The 19821-nt window shown below is 30.1% G+C and overlaps 1 long non-coding RNA gene across 4 annotated transcripts; it reads left to right on the forward strand.

Moving 5' to 3' along the window:
* Positions 1–4207: 4207 nt before the first annotated feature.
* On the forward strand, positions 4208–19199 carry LOC133180002 (uncharacterized). Of its 4 annotated transcripts, none has more exons than XR_009720238.1 (3): positions 4208–4327; positions 17662–17697; positions 18794–19199. It is a non-coding gene; the product is annotated as an uncharacterized LOC133180002 (long non-coding RNA). The 4 variants fall into 4 exon arrangements; XR_009720239.1 differs by lacking the exon at positions 4208–4327 and adding an exon at positions 4388–4432; XR_009720242.1 differs by lacking the exon at positions 4208–4327 and adding an exon at positions 10193–10271.
* Positions 19200–19821: the final 622 nt, after the last annotated feature.

Below are 19821 nucleotides of genomic sequence, written 5' to 3' on the forward strand. Positions count from 1 at the left end.
AAAACGTATATTAGTAGGTGTACAATTGTACTATGTCATAAAGATTCTGTGAGAGTCTTGTCTATTTTCATTCAATGATATAGGAGGAGTTGGGGATGGGAGATGGGTACCCCCAATATTATAGAAAGAATGACAGTGTCCATGTTTTGCAATGGGAAACCCTAAATATCTGTCCGATCAGAACGCAAAAAGAGGTACACAATAACAATTTATAATAGTTTTATTAAATTTTATTCAATGGTCTAGAGAAGTTGCGGATAGATGTCTACCCCAAGTGTAAAGGGTGTGCGGAAGGACACTCCCATCACTGTATACCCCCGCTTTTCAAGCTTTTGTCATTGAAAAGTATGCCTGCAAACCATACCCATCTAGAACGTATTCAAAGACTGTGCTAGATACCCCCAGAAAAACGTTGTTGCACGTAAACGCATAATCACATATTCTTTGCTGTATGATTTTGAAAAATAACTTATCACTTTGTTCAATATTGACCCAAACTTAAAACAATCATAACTTTGACAACTCTTCTTTAATATAGATAACAAGCTAAGAACAAGCTATAAACTATTCCGGAAATCGTGTTCTTTAGAGACCTTATCGAGATAAAACATTCAAAACTCTAGACAAAATCTCATAAAATATTTGTGTGTAATTTTTATTATTGATGTCGACTGATTACAGTTGGAGGAAACTAGTAAATATCTTACATTAAAAGTTTAAATCTTATCTAGATACTTACTGATAACTTGTAACTCAGTTATTACACTTTGAATCCACATTACGCGACGGACTACTTTCTTTGCTCTACAGGACCTGACATTCTATCAGATCTTTAAACATGTACTAAATAGAATTCTTCAATTATTTTATTTGGAGGTTATTTTTTATGTAGGATATAAATCAAGCTTTCAATATTTGTGCATGCAAGAAATTTCATTTTACACTTTAAATTAAATTATTATTTCGTTTATAAATGAGGGTAATGTAAATTCTTTCATGAGGTTTTTCGACATTTTGTTTTCATGTATTCTTGAGTTTAAAAATAGTGTAAATATATACAACAAAGCTTGCTTCTTGATGATTTTCTTTATAAGGAAGATATTTACTTCTACAGTCTGAACTATTTCATAATTAACAAAACAACAAAACAAAAAACAAAAAAAAACCTTATCTTTTTTTTTAAATGTTCACAAACATCCCATTTGTTGCATGTTTCATACAATAGCGACATAACTGAGTAATTGGCACTAAATCTTGTACAAGCTATAATCAAATTGTTACAAAAGAAAATGTACTTTCATAGACAATAAAAAAGAAGGTATTATTTACAATTTTACAGACCCCTGACCCTGGACTGAAACCGTTAGGTCTGAGGAGTACCGTAAATACTGCCATATATCGCAGACAAGCATCATCAAATAAAGATGTTTGTATTCTCCTAGAGACTGTTTATCGTGCCCTGACTTCTTCCCTACTTTCTTATTCGTCTTCATTTCATTCCCACAAGTCTCTGAAACCAAAGATGGCAATGCCTACATGTTAGAGTTATCATTAATTAAGGTAATGCTTTCGAATTTTGTACCCATTGACTTCAATAATTAACAAAAAGATATTGAACTAATTGCAGCGTATATTCATTAATTTGCTAGAACTCGTGGTAAACATGAAGGGTTCTACTATAACAATACTCATGGGCGTTTGTTGTTTAATAAACGTAGGACCATAAAGATAATGCTAATGCAGCTTTTTTAAGCCATCAACATGCAAACATGTAATTACCGCGCGAACACGATCAAATCAGATATGAAAGTCGTTCATGGTTTTGTCGTTTACTTAGATAAATTAATGATCTTGTACAGATTTTAATTTCTGTGGACTTCAAAAATTAGGACACATATAGTATAAATTTATTTAAGATAATAAATGGTTATGAATAATGTCATATACACAAAAAAGATTCGTATAAGAACAGCTAGTTACATCTTTATTTTCAAGACAGTTTATCATATCACCACTAGCTATACATGATCTATATATATATATATATATATATATATATATATATATATATATATATATATATATATATATATATATATATATATATAGATAGATAGATAGATAGATAGATAGATAGATAGATAGATAGATAGATAGATAGATAGATAGATAGATATGAAGGTGGTTCTAGCGCGATATTTAGGTAACTAGGAGTACATGTTCAGTGTGCCCGATATGATGATAATTTTTTTTTTTTTTTTAAAAAATGTAAGTTGAATTTTAAAAAAACAAACACTTCAAAATAAAACAAAGCTGAAAAACTCTGAAACAAGCTATAATAGTAAAAAATTTTTAAGCTGTTTATCATACCATATGAAACATAAAGGTTAAATATAATTGATTCTATTTTATTGTTTTATATGATACATAGAGAGGTTATATAAGTTCTTTTAAATTATTGTTTAATATTCTATTTCCATGATTACATGCACAAAGTCCGGATAGAAAAGGATATGGAGAAAACATTAGTACACTAACACATTTTAGTATTTCAACAGAGGTTTCTATCAGAATTCAACGAGTGTAATTTATGACGTTAAATATGAGGGAAGTGAACTTTTTCTTCGTAACTTTTTACTCATTATTTTATCGACATATATATCCTCCTTTACACTTCAGATACTTTTTTGCTGGTCACTGTAGAGATTGTGAAGGTTTATCTAAAAACAATCTATATATATATTTGAAAAATGAAATGATCTTATTTCCAGGGGTCCGTGCTCTTAGAACTGCCCTTTCACAAATCTGTATTGTTTGTAGGGTCCATAAGATCGATCACTGTTCGTTATTTTCACCTTTATCATTTGTAATTTTCGTGTTAAGTTGAACTTTTGTATAACAAATCCTATTTTTAAAATAGTTTTTTTTACTCATCATGCACCATAATCAATAATAATAATAATAATAATAATAATAATAATAATAATAATAATAATAGATTATTTTAAAAAAAAAATGAAACAAAGAGGGAAATATATTAGTTTTATTTACGTAGAAATTTACGATTTATTACAAAATATCTTGTCCATAGAAAATTATAAACATCAATTTTTCCTACATTTTCCAATGAAATATTTCTATAATCATTAATTTCCAAGAAACATATTGATTGGTCTTTCACATTTTTCTGTACACATATTAATCTATGTATCTTCTCATTCCAAAATCCATTAAATTATAGGAACACGGTGAGAAAAAAGGGACGTGCTTAAAAAGATACAATGTATATAAAAAAATAATTCGTTTTAGTTACTGATTCAAAGTTTCAAATAATATAAATAAAATACTTAAATAGATATTCCAAAATATTAATAACATGTAATACTCTAATTATTTGTGAGTGGATTCCAGTTAGGTTTCCGTGACTACTCAGAAGGAGGCGGTAATAGGGATCGACTATATTTGGTCTTCACATGCTAGCTATGGCCATGTTATTAACTTGGCCAAATTGATAATGACACCACGTCTCTCCAATGTATATTTCATTTCCCTGGAAATTTGAAATACTGCCAATTTATGACGTTTTTGCAGATATCAGAGAATCACTTGGCACCATGGAGGATTCTTATGCAAATATGCCAAAATCAATTAAGGAAATGTGACAATTTATTGCACAGCCCAAAGCATTGTTATTCGCCTTATTAAAAACTATAATAAGGTCAATTCATGTTTATTCATATATATTTCAAGACGTTTAACAAAGATATTGGTTCTCCTTAAAAATTATGATAAAGTAAAATACTTTGATCATATGATTCTTTTCTACTTTGATATATTAAAAACATTTTATTTTGGAGGTTTTTTGTCTTCCAGAGAAACTCCCAGTTCAGCCTTTCTTGAAACGGTCATTTTTTTTTTTTTTTAATTATTTATTCTATACTAAAGCATATTCGATTTTTCCATTCTTAAAGCAATATATTTTATGACCAAAGAACCATTAATACGTCAGCTTTCTAAATAATAATTGAGGACCAAACATAAATCCTAAAAATAAAAACCTTTGGGGGGCTTGCTTGCGCACTTTAAGGGCACGTTTCTGGAATTTCTGTCACGGCTACAATTCACTAGGGTTACCCCAAATTGAAAGACAATCAGAGACTGTGATGTGTTTGGATAACTGGTCCCCGAATGTCGCAGCAAAAGCTTTTGTATGATTTCAAGATGGGGCCGAAGAGGATAGATATGATAGCTCCAGATCGGGTTTGCAATCCTAACAATTCTTTTGGGTTTTTGGCTGGTATATTAAAAGCTTCAGGAAAACGGCAGAGTAAGTCAGTTTAAATGTACATGAGTGCTGTAGTGGACTTAAATAAGGTTTTATTAATTAATGCAAGCTCGGTGAGAAACAAAGTGGGGTTTTTATCCTAAGCAGGTAAGTGTTTTAAGCGCTTTGTAAAATGGTATCTTATGCCTTTCATTTATCAGATATCAACAATTCAAACATTTTTCTTCTTTACTTTTAAGAGACAAAACTGAACACATTAATTTTTACATGAATTAATTTAGATATATGTGTCATGGCCCTTTAGTAAAAGAGGTTAAAGGAATCGTTTTAAGATTTCGTTCATAGAATTATATTGATGGAATATGGTTATGTATCTGTCATTTCAGTTATTAGAATATGATATTTTAATATAAATGGAGCCCAAATCTGAAGCGTCATCAAGTTCAATACAAATATACATGCATCTTGAGAATTAAATATTCTTCCGACCGTTATATTCAACTTCTTTTATGAAATAATATTAATGAGACGAATATCACATGATTTACTGAAATTGTTAATGTGGCGTTTTTGTTGTTTAAATGGGCGATCTTTACCCTCGAAATAATTACCCTTTTATTTCAAAAATTAAAAGAAAGAAAAACACGTTTCATCTCATTTTTGATAAAGTCATCTCGCTTTCACAAGATAAAACTTGAATAAAAAAAGTCAAATAAAGTAGGGAAAACAAAGAGAATCTTTTCGTTTCATAAATTGCTCTCAATTCGATTTTATTTCTAAAGCAAACTTTATGTGTTGTGCAGTCTTACGTGAAATGTAAAATCCACAGGATATTTCGAAAAGAATATTAAAGAACAGATTATATTGCAAATGATTTTGCAGGTGCAGTTAAATTGTGTCACAGGTCACTGATTGTAAAGGAAGAGACTTTGATCCTTTCCAAGTTAAATACAATGATTCACAAAATAACATCGTTAAAATGTTGGACACTATGATGTAAACTGTGCAACGTGTTCGTGATTATTACAACCGTAGATGTTCACAGGGAAATTGGGCGGCCAGAATAATTAATTTATAATATTGACTTTCTCACGAAAGTGAACAATTTCTGATTACAATGGACATTTAATCCTGTTGCCGTACCTGACGGGACAGGTGATAAACAAAACTGAATTATACCAGTAGTGAGCTTTAAATATTTTATGAACTTCAACTGTTAGTTTTGCAATTGGATGATATGTAGCATTGTGCTAGATGATGACGTCATTTCTTTCTATTTAATTTCCTTTTGGCTTCGGTCCTATTTCATTAGAGAGATAGAATGCTAGTGATCGTTTGAATTATAGCCGGGGAAAATGGTTCAGAGAAAAAAACACTAAATGCAAACATTATAATTGAGAGTTGATATTTGAATTACAAGACCGCTTCCCATGGGAGCCATTTGAGCATGACATCTATAAGAGTGGTACTGAAATATTCATGTTTGGTTATTAATCTAGGTTTAGCATCCGCTCTTAATTAGAGTCCCTCTTTTGAGATCATTAACTGACAATGTTGTAAGAAACTAATCCGTTAAATGGATGCATAAGAGTAGAATTTACGGCTTTCTACAGTCCGGTCCTCTGTTTCTATGCAGCGAGAAAAGTTTTGAAACAAATCAAGATCATTTTTCCAGTCGATGCATGACTTCCATTTGTAGCCAAATCGTCACTAGCATATGGACATGGGTATATAATTTCATAGAGCTAATGGTTGTGTGACATCAATATCGAATATGATTGATTGCTTGGCTGATGGTGATGTCTAGAGGGGAAGAATCAATTACACAATCGCCACTGGTTTCATCTATTTCTAAGTTTTGCTGTTTAAATTTCAATATTTCTCCACTATATTTTTATTTTTCTTCTTTCCTTGTTTTGTAATTTTTTTTTTTACATAATCTCGTGCATTGCTTGTTTGTTCTAAAACCAAGTTCTCATACCAGGTAGGTCGTCACTTAGATTTTATTTTTACTTCTATTTTCCTCAAATAGCTGCTTTTCTTCGCTCTGAAATTTTGTGTTCTTGCTCAGTAAGTATAAGAAAAGGTTGTAACCTCTCTGTAGTTTCATCACAGGACGTTTTTTCTTGGTTCTTTTTATGAAACAAATCTAGCAATTTTCATTCAAGCTTACTTATTTCAAAAGTCAAGTATTATTATTATTTGTAAATTCTTGAATTGAATTGAACATATTTTATATGTATAGAACATAAAGGTCAAAAGGATAGTATATATATATATATATATATATATATATATATATATATATATATATATATATATATATATATATATATATATATATATATATATATATATTCTTCTCTCTATAATCTTTATAGATACATTATATGACCTAGTCAGCAAATACAATTTATCATTGAGTCAAATGCTGACTGACGTTTTTCACACTAATTGTTAGGCCATTATTTACACACTGAATTGTCGACGGATTTTTCCGTTATTTCCCGATCATGACAAGGAGCACACGGCGGGTGTGACCGGTCGGCAGGGGATGCTCACTCCTCCATGGCACCTGGTCCCACCTCTGATGTTTGGAGGTCCGTGTTTGCTCTGCTCCTATTTTGTATTGTTTGATGGACTTTTGAGCCTGAATACTGTTCGTTATCTTCATATATTTCATGCATATATATTCTTCTCTCTATAATCTTTATAGATACATTATACGCTTTCAAGTATTTACTCGAATATCGCATAAGGTGAAAATAGAATACCAAATGTATTGTCTGTTAATAAAAGTAGACATCGCTTTCTCTCTTACATTCTATGTATCATTAACTTAAATTGTATGATTGGTTTATTTTCACTCTATTATTTATTAAGAAATAAGAGATTTTACATTTAAAAACATTTTGATAAATAGAATTGGTTCTTAATTAAGACATCAAGGTATTTTTTCACCGAAACATGAAAAAATAAATGATTTGCATGTCATTATTAAATTCGATCTATTTTTATTATCCCATTGGACAAAGTATTCAGATACGATCAAGCTAAAAAATGAAACAATAAAAATTATACCTCTTAATCTGTAAATGATTGCGATTGCAATTCTTTTTACATTATAACTGTATAATTATATATTTAATATGAATTATAAAATAAATTTTAAAAACAGTTTAGAATTTTTTTTTATACAATGTATGTTCACAATTTCCTGTAAAAATTCCTTATTCTATTGAAGTGATTTTTTTAATGTCATATATCTAAAACATTGTTCTGTAAATTCAATATACATGTAAATATGGGTAAATATATACATATGTGGTTTTTAGCATTAATTTTTTTTTTTAATAATATTAACATATTCAGCTTATATATTCTCAGTTTTATATCGTCTTATTTACATGGTAAAAAGAAGGGGGAAGAGATTTACATTTATTACAGCAAAACATGATTCCGTAGAGTGATGGTTCATTTGCCGTGTACATGGTTAAAAATGAAATTTGGTCTCTATCATTTTATCCATTAAACCAGTTTCCATCACAGGCTGCCAGAAGATATCAAATCTTCAAGTCCTCTTTTCACATCAGTCACGCAAGAATGAATTTCCTCACAGAAAGTCCAGAGCGTGAAATAGTAGAACCCAGCAGAGAACGTTGATGTTTAATCAAGATTACATCTAAACTAAATCTGTTGATATAATTTAGAAATAATATCAATGTTTCCCATGATCTTAAAAAACTCTCTGTTGAAAATAATGACATCTAAAAGAAACAAATTGTAGCTGCATAAATAATTGTAAATATAAAGAAATTGAAGTGATTTATGGATTTTATTTCAATAAAAAAGAATCATTGACCAGTATCAGGTGGATTTCTGTTTTCTTTATGTGGTCACAAAAGTTACTTTAAAATTACAACTTTTTTTTTTGGCAAACTTGCATGCCAGATATTCAGACGCTGCTTCAAGAATTCAGTTAAAACGTTGTATTACACGTTGCATTATTATCTAAACTCTTTTGTAAGATAAATAAGCCTTTTTAAGATAAGTTACTTATATGTATATGTTTTTAGAGTAACGGCTAGAATTTTATGAAATATTCAAGAACTGAAAGTTTGTTAGACACTAGTATATAACTTGTTTTAATAGAGCTTATAGTATCAAGCTCAAAAGAGAGAATGGATACAGACATTGTGCCTAAATTTCTAAAACAGACAAAAACAGTCAACAGTGTGATTTAAAAGCATATAACGAACGTTCTTACTACAGTATAATTTAAAAAAAAAAAGTTTATAATAACATTTTTTCGTAAGGCTAAAACAAAAATATGAATATTTTTATTTATATATTACTAAGGATGTCAACGAATATTCGAACATTCGAATATTCATTCGATAAGTTAATATTCGAATTTGAATTTAAGATTCGAGTATTCGGTGTTTTTCAGATTTAACAAAAAGGTAATAAATTAAAATAGAATATATATAAATTAGCCTTCAGAGTTCGGGAACATTTCCCTATCATCTTCATAAGCCGTGAAATATATGGTAAGTGAATGCATATTTTGCAAATGTATAAAAGATGAATATAATCCTTCCTTTTTTCTTTCTATTTTAAAGCTTTTTTTTAACGAACAGTACTTCAAATTAATTTATTAGTTTAAAAAACGTTATAAGATAATTTTACTTATTGGTATTGATACTGCTTTAGTCCAAACTATTGTCCGATTACCCATTTTAGGGTATGTTTTTATGTTTAGAGAATAATAGCTATATGTTCAGTGTGATAGATTAAGGCGATTCTTTTACTCCTATTCCAGATTTGTTATATGAAAAAAAAAAAATTAAAAATTAATACAAGCTGTAAATCAAAATGAATTTCTGTTCTTTTCATTCCTTATCTATAGAAAGATACAAAAAGAATGTATACTTTGAATGTTCAATGTTTGCGTTTGTCTTGGACATGCTTAATAGTTGATTAAAAAGAGTAATATAATATTTCAGACCATCAAATAAATATACACTTGCTACATGTAAAAAGTGTTGTAGGAATACAGGAAAGGTAGTGACTAAAAAGGTTACATAAGGGACCAGTTACGAATTCATTGTAAATCAGTCATTAAAAGTAACCTACATCTTACATCTGATAGGATATATAAAATTCAAATGGTTGTTTATTTGGTGTGTTTTTTTATCAATCACAACCGCACTGAACAAGCTGATATTGTGATAATCTGTATAATCTTAAATATTAGAACAGAGATTCTTTATAAAAGTATCTGAAAACCATCAAACAATTGTTTGTTTGATAATAAAAACCGAGGATTAGCATTTTAGATTTGTGATTTTAACATATTTTATTGTATAAATATTAAACATACGAGATTCTCACCTTAAATGGTTACAACCACCTGTCGATGTCTATAGAAAAAAAAATATTTGATATACAAACAGGCCAGTTTTATACATATTCAGTACTTGTAAAATTTATAACTTATTAGAGTTCTAGCGTTAGGCTGTAATAATTAAATAAATCTACCAGAATCTCTTGTAAATTTTTGTACCGATTGAAAAATATATTTATTGATTCAACATTTTGTGATTCATCTCCCAACAAAAAAGAAATAAAGCATAGTCGCACTATGTCAATGATTCTGTGCAGAATTTCTATATAGAAAGTTAACTACAAATTTAAGATTAGAATACAAGATTTTTTTTAGTAAATACAAGAATTTTCTTCATCAAAAATGATTGATGAGAACTGCTTGTATATAAGTTTTATATTCAGATAGGAAATTTTACTGCCCCTAATTATCTCTTCGCAGATAAAGATCCTTTCAATTTCATTAATAGGGAGGCTGATGTCTTTGTCAATGATCAATAGTTAAACACCAGTATTTTATTGCAGGAAATATACACTTTCCGAAATGAGGAAACAATAATCATCATTCCGTGATGGTAACACCACGCAATTCCGGAATAAGGTTGTCAATTAAGTTATTAATTTGGAGTCAGTATTCCTGTCATTGAAGCATGTCCCGTTGTCATTACTTTTCACTTTTCTGTATTTCACTGGGTCTCGAATCATGTTATCTTTTTAATCATCAAATGGCTCAAGTGGATGGATATCTTTTTTTGGACAATAGTCGAGTATGGTTATTACCGCTTTTGATGTAGTATCGTCGGAAAATATTGCCAAGAGCGTTCTAATTAGGAGAAATTTATGGATGTAAATTACTGTGTATTATGTTCTAGTAAGGTTCCTTCATTTTTCAGAGTCGAAATGAAATTCTTTTTTAAAATCTAAAATTCAGCACTTGGCTAATGAGTTTTCGATTTTTCTTCAATGTTCATGCTTATAGAAACTGATATTTCAGTTTTTCGAACCAAATTTGTTTCTTTCTCACAGAGTATAGAAAAAAAGTCTCGTGAATAAATGAGAAAAGAAGCTACATTACGCTTTAAACTGTTACAAATTACTCGGAAGGACGCTCAAATATGGGTTGTTTCTGATTATTTTCTACTTAATTGCCCTGGAAACGTGTATTCAATTCAATTTTATCAATTGATGAATATTTTCTTGGATTTACGAACATTTTATCAATATTTCCCACTGAATCGCGTGCTGAGACAAAGATCATTCCCTGACTCGCACGTGCTGTGAAAGAAATTTAATCAGAGCACGTGCAACGGCGATTGAAAAGTTATTACGAAATATTGAAGTTATATTGTTAGTTTTTATGACAATTTACCTCAATCTTGTGGACGTCGCTTATACAATTTGTTGCAATAATTCTTTGACTACAGTGGTTTATAATTTTGCATATTTTATTAGAAGAATCACAATTTTGCCCAGGTTCATTCACCTCAATTAACTTTTGAAGAACTATAGGTCCGTTGTCTCTTAATATCTTTAAATAAGGAACTATGATTCCTTATTTTTTATATCTTTGAATAAGTAACTATGGGTTGTGTAACATAGAGTTTTGATCCGGGGGGGGGGGGGGGTCATTTTTCCACATTGAATATTGATATTAAAGGTACCGAATTTAGACCCTAGGTTGTTGAAGATTGAGCCGCGTCGTGGAATTTTGACCATGAAACCGGTTCTAAATTCAACAACATAAATACACATATTAATAAATTGATATTCACAACTATGATGAATTCAATAAAAAAATTTACACTTAATTCATTTTTATTCTTTAGATTAACATGTTTACATTAATATCTTTAATTTCAAATGGACAGTCTGTACAAAAGATGAAACACTTTAAAGAGGAAGGTCTCGAATTTCCCGTTGAACCCTTAGAATAGCAAAAAATTTATTTGTAGTGAATGTTTCGCATATAATCGCAATGTTTTGTGTAATATTTAGGATCGCGCTTGAAGGAGAGGAGTAGGTGGGATCGGATACCTCTTCATTTTTAGGATTTTCAAAGTCTAAAATCTATAATAAACGGAATAGTACCCTCCAAGGTAACATGGTACTTTGTAGGATTTTATGATTATGCATATGGAGGAAATCGGCTGGTACTTCATAAGTGTGCATTACCCCAACCCCTTACCCCCGAAAAAGTTTTGTTTTTGTTTCTTTTTTGCTGGTTTGTTTTGTGTGTTTGTGGCTGTGTTTTGTTTTGTTTATATTTGTTCTTTCTTAAATCAAAAAATGTCTGGCTTGATAAACATAATCAAAGAAAAAAATAATAAATGAATTAAATTTTCTTATAATACAATGTATGTTTAAAACATAAAATGACAGTATACTTACGTAATTGCAATTTATGTTTTAAAATATAAATGCTGTGACATTAAGAAAGTGATGTCATAATTAAGGTTGTCATAAACAACCGTAGCCTCAAGCATGAAATTAAGTTAAATTGTGTACTGATTAACAACGTACATGTACATGTATATTTGAGATGATCTCAGACCTATATTTTTTTTGCTGAATTGTCGTTTTTCATACTAATTGTTACTCCATTATTTAAACACTGAATTGTGTACGGATTTTTCTGTTTGCCCGATCGTGTCAAAGAGCACACGGCGGGTGTGATAGGTCGACAGGGGATGCTTACTCCTCCATGGCACCTTATCCCACCTCTGTTTTTAGAGGTCCGTGTTTGCTCTGCTCTCGATTTGTATTGTTTTAATGACTTTTGAGCTTGATTACTGTTCGTTATAAAAAAAAAAAAAGACCAAGCCTGTGTGTTGCATGAAATCTATAAAATTATATTCATAAAAAACTTGCATATCGGCTTCTAGTAAATGTTCTACCAAGCTTCCTTCTTTACTCATCACGAAAATATAAACAGCAGTGAAGGAAACTTCAGGAGTACCTTGTCATTGGTCATCTGCAATTTTTAAAAAAAAACAAAACAAAACATTCTGATTCTACACATAATTACTGTGAAGTTGATATCAATCTCAAGGTCCTTGAGTTTCTCATTGACAATATCTTTGTAGTTTTCCGATCGAGACCAGGTCTTTCAACAATCTATTGGAATTTCCAATGGGTAATAAATGTACCCCGTTATTTTTGTATTCATATCAATCGGATTTTTTTTAAACTTCTACATGAAAAGAAGAAGTCTTTTCCTGTGGCCTTCAATTCGGCATTTGGATATTCTGATTTGGATGTATCGACGGCGTTTTATCAATTAACAATATCCAATTGCATTGCTTCGTTGACTCGATAAACCCCCTTGAACTCGAAATAAAAAACACAACAGAGTCCGATACATCTGTTCCATATTTGGATGTTTTACAAGAGGAAGACATTGGTGGCAAACTGACAACTAAACTTTAGGATAAACGTGATGACTTCAACTTTTCTATCGTCAGTTTCCCTTATTTATGTAACAATGTGACTATAATCACCTGCATATAGAGTTTATGTCTTCCAGCCGATTCGATATGCAGGAGCATTTTCTACGTAGGTAGGAACAATTTCTAAAACGAGGCAGGCTATTGACAAATAAATTGATGAGAGAAGGATGTCAAGAATCCCTTTTTAAGGTCAACATTCTATGGTCGATACAATGACCTTGTTTGCAAAACAGTCTGTCGTTAAGACGGATATTGACTAATGTCTTTCATACAAATTGTTAGGCCATCATTTTCAAACTGAATTGTTTACGGATTTTTTCATTTACCCGATCATGACAAGGAGCACACGTCGAGTGTGACCGGTCGGCAGGGGATGCTTACTCCATCATGGCACCTGTTCCTACCTCTATTTTTCAGAGGCCTGTATTGGCTCTTCTCATGATTTGTGTTGTTTAAATGGACCTTTTGAGAATGATCACCGTTTTATCTTCACATTTCATCACCAACTTTATTTCTCCACGGTTGATTCTGCTTATGCTTTTGCACTGGTTTGATCATATGCATTGCAAAACCTATGTCGTAAAACTGCATATTTTATAACTTTACGTCCTCTTTTTCTTGTTAGGTCTAAACATTTAAAAAAAATTGTAATCTCAAGAATCATCTTAACTTTCAGTTAGATAAAAAAAAACATGTGTGACAAATATACTCTTCTCGATTGACGCAAAGTTACGGACTGTATATCTTTTCATTCTGCTTTATTTCATTATACACAGGAAAAGAACTTACGACTAAGACCAACAAGTTTAGTTGTTTTAACATCTTGCGCACCAGTTTTCTTTTAATTACAATTGCTCTTAAATATGTTTAAATTAAAAAATAAATTATATACTTTTTCAAATTAATACAAAGAAGAAAATTATTCACAAAAACATACTTCGGTCTTAGTCGTGAGTTCTTTTGTAAAACGGGACCCATTCTGTTTAATATGGACTGAAGAAAGATTAGTTTAAGGCATGAAATTGGTCTAAGTTTATTTTATGTAAAGTAAAAATTTTACTGCAGCTTAAAAATAAATATACTTTTACCTTCCTGTTAATAATAAGTATTGTTTTTATCATTTTTATATTTGGTGTCTCCCTTATGATTATGTTTACTCTTATGGAGTCTGTATATATTTGACAAGACACGCAGTGTGCTTTAGTCTAAAATTTGTTAATTTCCATTTTCACTGCTGATAACTATAAATCTCTTTTAATAATTCTAGACAATATAAATTCTTAGTTTTTTAAAAACCTTTAGAAAAATATTGTAAACTGTATTTACAAAAATACGTAGAATTTTTCTAATATTTTAAAAAACATGTCTTGGGAAATTGGGAAAAATTAATTTAAAACAACCATCAATTTTAACTTGATCGATAAAAGAACATAACGATGAAAGAAAATATTTGATACAGCCTTCTCTCTCTCTCTCTCTCTCTCTCTCTCTCTCTCTCTCTCTCTGAGTATTTGTGTTTTAAGAAACTGAAATTGAACAAGCTGGTATTTTCAGAAGGTACATAATTGACTTTCTTGATACCAAATCTCGTGTGATAGAAGTTTGTATAAATACTTGTGTCAAATAATAAATCCACTACAGGATAATTTTCTTTTTACTTGTAATTCTATTTCTGCACGCGACATTTGAAGTGGAGACACGACTAGGAACGGGTCCCTGGTGAATTCGTTAGATGAATACGGGTTTACAGGAATCCATCCCGTTCACATGAAGAAAGATTTTTCGGCACAAATCAAGCCTTCGTCGTGTCTTTATATTCCCCATCATGCTATCTTCTGATGGAAAATCTCGCGAGAGTTGAACGTGATTAGAGGCGGATTTGAAATCCATTTGTAGTCGTGTTTTCTATAGAGCTTTCAAAACCAACATTGCCGATGTATAATTACCCTACCCCAATCAATCTTTGCTTATACGATTTGTACTTGTTGTAATTACACACATTTCTGTTTTTGACCACAGAACAAATTAGTTCATTTGACGGTAGAAGCAAATAAATGCTCCGTAATGCATTTTAAGCCGTATTGTGTGCTGTTTATGATAATTAGCTTTCAGAGTAGGGGACTATTCCCGCATCATCTTGATAAGCCACTAAATATATAGTATTAACTAAAAGGTAAGTGAATACATATTTCAACAAATGCACAATGGATGAATGTATATTTTTTTTTAGTTTTTTGTAAACGAATAGTACTTCGTTTTATCAGTAAAAAAAACTTATATTTGTTAAACTTTGTAAGGTGCTTACATTTTTGAACTGATACCCAATTGACGTATATTTCTATCAAACTATTGATCATTTTAGGGTATGTTAATAGACTGATTGTTGAGATTGTTGGATTCAGTTGATTTTTTTTTTTTACTTCTATACGACATTCAGCAAAATGAAAGAAAAATACAAGATGTAAATCGAAATAAATTTGAGTTATTTTCATTCCTGTCCAGAAACAAACAAACACAAAATGCATACAAAACAAGGATATTCTATTGACCAATCAAATGCCCAGAAAGGCATTTTAACATTAAAAAAGTACAATTTAAACATTTAATCACAAAGGAAATTGATTTCTTTTATAAAAATTAATGCAGAGCCAGAATCAGGCTACATTGTGTCCAGTTTCAATGATATTTTAAAAAGCATATACATGTACATGTAATAGTACATTTTTATACATGCATTTATACATTTCTTTAATATTTATATTTTCCGAAACATGCATATACATGATAAATACTGTATATATTTATTCTGTTACTGTTTTCAAAAATATGAAATTTATATTCATTATTTAAGATTCTTAGCTGGTGTCAAAAGAGAGACATTTGATATGTTGATATAGTTTACATTAATTGTAACATATTGTAATTTTTAAATTTACCGGGTGGCAGTAAATACAAAATTTACAATCTGACAACTGTAAATTTTGTATTTCCTACCATCCGGTAAATTCAAAATGTTACAAAATGACAATTGTAACCTTTCATTGTTATTTTTGTACAAACAAGCAAAACTTCCCCAGTAACATCATTTAAGAGAGTAAAAGTATTATTGACTTTCTTTACGTTGTCTTTAGCATGCTTAATAATTCAAATAAGATCACAGAACATTTCACAAACCGTCAAACATACACAATATATTTTAGGGATTTAGGAATACAGGAAAAGTAGTGACTAATCATTTTACATAAGGACCAGTAAAACTTTTATTGTAAAAAAACAATCATTAAAATCAATCTTTATGTATCTTACATCGATAAATTTTAGATTTTAGTTTAGGTGCATTTTTATCAGTCTGGCAAGTAAACGTATCACGTCTTTAAAAAAAACAATTAAGTAGTGTCTTTTTTCATAAAGCAAAGTTCAATTATCAACTATACCAAAAAAAACTGGGGGAAAAACCATTGTCTAACATTGATTAAATTGTGTTTTCTTCCTTCATACGTATTTCCCACCCCAACCATCCCTACACTCATCATCCCACGCAGGAACATCAAAAAAGTAAAACAAAAACATCTTAAACATACTTATACGAGCGTAGTTTATCATGTATGTGGAAAAGTAATAAGGTAAATGTTTAAAAAAAAAAGAAAAGTATATCATATTCTTAATGATAAATTTAAGTAATCAAGGTATATTGAAATATCTAATACACCTAAAGCACTCAATCATAAATTGTTCAAGAGTACATTATCCTTTGGAAAATATTTTGATATTTTACCAGTGAAATTTCTTAAGAGTTTTTGTAAATCTGGAACAGGTAGTGCTAGGCTCCCTATTAAAATAGGGAAATGGAACGATATTCCTACAGAATTAAGATTAAATAAATGAAATATGGAGAAAACGAACAGTATTCAAGCTCAAAGGTCCATTCAAACAATACAAATCAGGAGCAGAGCTAACACGGACCTCTAAAACATCAGAGGTGGGATCAGGTACCATGGAGGAGTGAGCATCCTCTGTCGTCCGGTCACAACCGCCGTGTGCTCCTTGTCATGATCGGGAAAAACCGTAGAAAATTCAGTGTATAAATAATGACTTGTATGAAAGACGCCAGTCAGCATTTGACTTAATTTAACTTGTGTAATTGTAAAGAAATTGGTGCAGAGTTTCATTACTTATTCAATTGAACTGGTGTAATATTAAAACAAGGAAGGTCATTATACTAGTATTTATCTAATTATTATATTGTGAACCCGAATGTATACAAAGAGAATATGTTCAAAGATACAAAAAGAAACAGTTGATAAATCTACGTAAATTTATACAAAAGATTATCGCTCTCCTGGTTCATTCTGCCACGCAATGTGCATTATATATATTGCAATATTTATTTTTCTCTACGACTGTTACCAGTTTTATGAGAATAAAGTTTTGTCAGTGTCATATAATAATCTTTGTTTATCGTCAAAGAAGTAAATTAATTTCAATTAAAAGGAGTCTCAGATTTACAATAAAAAGTAATCTCTCGAAACGTTTACCTTCTTTCAGCTCATGAAGGTGAATTCCCCACCTCTTCCTTCACAGGTATGATACAAATTTTCTTCTTAATGATATCATATTATTCTGTGACACACATTCAATTCTATCTTGAACATAAATAAAATCTCGAACACGAGTCCTTTATCAGTTAAAGACTATAAAATATTTTTTAAGAAATACATGTAATCTAAAATGTTTACTTTTGAATATCAAACAATTTGTAGATCTTTGTAAAATATTAATATTTTGTTAAAAACAAAACAGCAAAACAACAAACAAACAAATACTAACAATACTTCAGATTATATTTTGAGAAGTCCATGTAAAAAGGATATTACTTTCAGTTTTTCACATAAATATGTTTCATTATTTAAATAATTCATTTATATTTCAACAATTCCATTTCACCAATTTCACAATTAAAACCAGAGGAAGAAAGGCATATATGTTTCCTTTTATTTACCAACAATGTTAGTTTTTGTATATGTAAAACTTGATATTCTGAAAACATATTTTCTTTTCTTCAGTGTATCCCATAGCTACACACATATCAAGATATTTGTAAAATATTCGAAGCAACATTCATGCCATTTATAAAAACAATGTTTTTGAAGTTCTACTCCGGTTTTGTTTCACCTTAGAAGATGCAATTGTTTACCAAACATCAAACATTGAATATTTCTTTTTGCAGATAAAAGCTTTGATAAGACGTAATTTCCTTGCGTGAATGGCTGCTTAAAGTGCAATTTACTGTTGAATTCCGAGTGCTACGCAGTACCCGGCATTTTCTGATTTTTCAGTAATTGTCGATGGAAATTTTTCGTTATATGACTATTGAAATACTTTTCCAATGTCATATAGAATCGTCCCAGCACATTATCTTTTCCTTTGCTTTTCTGCTCTTCATCAATCAAATTAATTAATCGTTTTCTCTAGAGAACATATTCATTTCTACTCCATGAAATTTTAATAATGAACAAACACTTCCGTCTTTGTTTTTATTTTGTTTAATGTGAATGATGGACTCTTAATAACTATCAAAAATACCTTCCAAACAACATTATAAAATTTCTAAATAATGCATGACTTAATTTGTCAACCAGAAGACTATTAATGTAAAAATCCCTTTTTTTTATTCCAGACGTTCACTTAAACTCTACAAACAGCGAGCCAAAACTGAAGTAAACCAACTAAAGCGGAATGGAAGCCATGTTTTGGATATGAAGAAATATAACGTAATCAGAGGTAGAGCATTCGCAGTGATAAATCATCACTGAATAATGAATAAGGCATATCCCCCGGACAATTCCACCAGAACAACTCATATTGAAATAGAGCCTGATAACTTTATTAATTTTCGTACCAGGACATCAAAGAAACGGCTTGATTTCTACTTAAATATTAATTTCAAGATTGCTTTTAATCACAGTGAGCTGCCTTGTTTTTTTCCTGATATTTGTCATTCTCCTTTTCAGTAACGCAAGATTTCATATCAAATTATTGTTTATTGTTTTATCTGTAATTACTATGCATTTCAAATGATTAAAAACTTGAATTAATTGGGTTTTTTTAAATACAAATCCAGTAACATATATTTTCAAAATACGAGGTCTGTTTAATAAATAGATGATCAAAAAGAATTTTATATCTGCAAAATAAATCGTATTGCAGAATGAACAAACTTTAATTCAGAGATGAAAACAGAATTAAAAATGCATACATTTGGAGAAACAGTTCTTTACAAGACATCGGGGAATAGTATTCTCAGAATATTTCCTAAATCGGAGATATCAAACGCGATATAGCTTATCGCTAACTTTAAACTTCTCCCTTGATATACGGGATGGGTTGTAACTGTAAAATATTTATAGATGCCTATTTGTTCGGTATTAAAGTTGACAACATTTGATTTACCTTGACAAAGATCCTATCAATCACACAAATCATCAATTATGAATCTGGTTTTCGGTAAATGGTTCTGATCTAAGATCGACACAAAGTCAAATCAAGGAGAATGAAATGGTATCTTCTTCCCAAAAAAAAGTAGAAAATAAAGAAGGATGGTTTTAAAATGTATGGAAGTATAAACTATGAGAGAATAATTTTTTTGGTGAGAAAGTAAAGATTATTTTTATCAAATAGTTCCGGACATCAAGTCCGTGTAACATT

This window comes from Saccostrea echinata, unplaced genomic scaffold, assembly GCF_033153115.1.
Source record: "Saccostrea echinata isolate AGI-Se365-2 ecotype Australia unplaced genomic scaffold, CSIRO_AGI_Sech_v1 ptg000001l, whole genome shotgun sequence".
In the NCBI taxonomy this organism is placed as follows: domain Eukaryota; kingdom Metazoa; phylum Mollusca; class Bivalvia; order Ostreida; family Ostreidae; genus Saccostrea; species Saccostrea echinata.